The sequence below is a fragment of the Dioscorea cayenensis genome, chromosome 11, assembly GCF_009730915.1.
Source record: "Dioscorea cayenensis subsp. rotundata cultivar TDr96_F1 chromosome 11, TDr96_F1_v2_PseudoChromosome.rev07_lg8_w22 25.fasta, whole genome shotgun sequence".
Classification (NCBI taxonomy): Eukaryota; Viridiplantae; Streptophyta; class Magnoliopsida; order Dioscoreales; family Dioscoreaceae; genus Dioscorea; species Dioscorea cayenensis.
The window spans coordinates 8,315,166-8,318,346 of NC_052481.1; the positions used below are offsets into that span (position 1 = coordinate 8,315,166).

Here is a 3,181-nt window from a genome sequence, read left to right on the forward strand (position 1 = left end):
ATTTCATGTTGTGGGCATTTCCTCGATATTTCCTTGTACCTCTCCCAAGTGTCATACAAGGTTTCAGACTCCAATTGTAGGAAGAAGGAGATATCACTCCTTGGTGATTTTCATTGAAGGAAAGTATCTCGTTAGAAAAGTCTCGGGCATCTGCTTCAATGTAGTAATAGACCCTTGAGGCAAGGAACTTAGCTACTGCTTGGCCCATCTTCGCACAGAGAACAAAATGAGTCTAAGATAAATAGCATCCTTAGGCACGTTGTTCACCTTGAAAGTGTTGCAGATTTCCAAGAAGTTCTTTAAGAAATGCTAGACCTGACTCCTTCCAAATTTGGTTAGGCAAAATCTAAAATGCTATATTGTTCATTCCCAGCCATTTCTTCCTCTTAATTTACTTCTATACTCACTTCCATAGACCGCTTCTATCTTAGATTAACGTGCCTCAATCATCTTTGAAAACCTTTTTTGATTTTTGGATCGGGGCTTGCCAATGGAGATGAGATGCTCCCTCAAGTCATATAATTGTCCCTTCACAAGATAAGATAGAACAAGATCAGCTCAAGATTTAGAAGTGAAATGAGAAAAGAAGGATAGAACGAATGATCAAATAAAGGAAAAGAGATTTTCACAAATATGAACAATATAAACAAAACTAGATCACTAGAATCCTAATGTTCCTAAAAGTTGCTAGTACCCAACAACGGTGCAAAAATCTTGATTGCACTCTCCACAAGTGTACAGATCATAACAAGTAATAAAGTGGTATCCCATTATAGGTAGGGTTTTCAAACCATAGGCACTGGACTTTTAGTACTAATTGTTCTTCTAATGTCTAGTTGGTCAAGAATTAGATGGTAATAAGAATAACTAAACTAATTAAAAGAATAATAGGATGGAATTATCAGCCAGACTAGGTTTGAGTTTTCAACAACAAGAGAGTAATGCCCAAGGATAATCCCTGTATGCTTTAGTGTACTGACTTACTTCTAATACCTACCAGGTACATCCTAAGATTGTTACTAGTGCTCAAAAGCAATGTTGCATTTACGGCTATCATATACACTAAGTTTTGCAAGTGTAACTACAGGCTTCATACATGCCAAGTTTTGCAACACACAAGGAAATCACAACTATGATAATCCACTCACGGCAAGTTTTACACAAACAACTACACAAATTAAGGATGCCAAGTTATGTAACACATGAATAAACACAAGAATGCATTAGAACTCCGTAGACATTAAAAACAAGTAGTCAAAGTATATTAAGCAACATAGTTCAGCATCCCAGGGCACCGTGGAATGGTTAGCCGCTCATGAATTCATACAACTTAGAAGAAGGAATTAATGCACTAAGGTGAGAAATCATGACTTTTCCCTTTTACAAATTCCCCTTAGTTGTGCTTCACAAGCTTCATGGATAAGCTAAATCCTCTTCTCTAGTGCCTCCAACTCGACCTTGATCCCCTTAGATGACGTTGTCAAATTTGATCATCATCTTCCTCAATCCTCTCCAAGTAGGGAAGAAAACCTCCAAAAGAAAGATACTGATAAACCCTATATCTAGGAGTTAAAGGAATTTTTGGGCTTAGCATGGTCAAAGCACAGCCTGTGGGACTTTTGAGCAAATTGGCTAAGTGTCTTTTATAGAAAATCACAGGGAGAGCATGGTCGTTGATAAGTTCTTGTGTATTGTAATACGAAGTATTCTTTTCTTACATTGAGCATTTCTTTTCTCAGATTTCATCACTTATTCTTGTGTATATGTGTTATTTTGTACATCTAGGATTGTAGAGACAATTGTGGAAGAAATGCATCAAAAGTAGATCGTGGATGCATTTATAGATGAAGTCTTGGAGTGAACAAATGTGAAACCACAAGTTATGCTCAAAGACATGTGGGTGTGTGCCAACCACCATTATGCTCAAGCGATTACGCAATTTAGAGGGGTACAAAAGCAGTTACACTCATGTGTTCCGACTTATGTAATACTAGCAAGATCCTCATTAATGTGATTTCATTGAAGACGCAATGCGATCTACTGCATGGATGTGTGCCCATTCATGTGGCCTCAATGAAAAGTGTGGATTCAGGAGTATTTTGGTGAAGCACTGTAGCAGCTGACACAGTAAAGCAATGTAGCAAAATCATTGTAGCAATTACTGTTGACAGCTCGCAAAACATAGATTCCTGGAAATTCACATGGCCATATGGAAATTCCACATGTCCGTGTGGATGACCGATTCCAATCCCCTGTAAAAGCTGCAATTTCAGACGTTTGAAAAAAATCTTTTTCTCATATTTTCCGCATCTTTGTAGGAGCTCACGACTAGGGTTTGGAGAGGCTTTGGCTAGGTCTTTGGAGTAGTTCTATGGCCTTCAACACCGCGTTCATTCGGAAGATAGTTATTGGGGGTGCTTTCGTTAGTGTCGATTGGTCGAGGTGTGCCCTAGGCTTGATGAGGGAACCCTTGGAGAGGATGAGGCAACTCCACGAGACCATCGATAAGGACTGCAAGGGGGTTTTACTTAAGGATTGCATGCTTTTACATTTGATTTCATTATTTATTATATCTTGCTCCATGGAGAGCTATACCCCTAGTGGATGCTTGCACTTGTAAATCCTAGGATAATTTTGTTTCATCGATCTTTCATTATGTTTCTTTAATTGATGTTTTTAATCGAGTTCCAACCTTGAATGCTTGTTGAATTGATTTTTCCTTAGAGTGACACTAGGATTGAGAATCTATCTTGGTAATCCTTGTGGATGAGTGATACAACATGAGGGTTAGACAAAGCTTGGTTGGAGAGGATCGAGAAGATGAGTTGAGAGGTAGCAGAATGTCCAGTTTCCCTTCCGATGTGTTTCATCCTACCTCCACGTTCTAACAGTTTTTTGTGGTCGCAATAGAGTGATGTGCTAAGAGACAAACTCCACTAGGGCTTAGTTGTGAAAGCAACAGAGTAAAGTGTTGAAGTAATCCTTAGTGTTGGGGCTTAATTGTTACTAAGGGTCTTTTGCTTGAACCAAAGTGTTAGCTCTATATTAGGGAATAGGGTTTATCACTTGGAATCGCCAAATCTTCATGCAACCCCACACAGTGTGAGGCGTCGAGAGTGTCCCTCTCCGCTTGGGCATAGTGTGAGGGTTAGTCATGGTTGATCTTAGGTTTCGGACCGTG

At 39.2% G+C, this 3,181-nt stretch overlaps 1 non-coding gene across 1 annotated transcript; it reads left to right on the forward strand.

Moving 5' to 3' along the window:
* On the forward strand, positions 1-109 carry LOC120272856. The gene has a single exon (XR_005540390.1). It is a non-coding gene; the product is annotated as a small nucleolar RNA R71 (small nucleolar RNA).
* Positions 110-3,181: the final 3,072 nt, after the last annotated feature.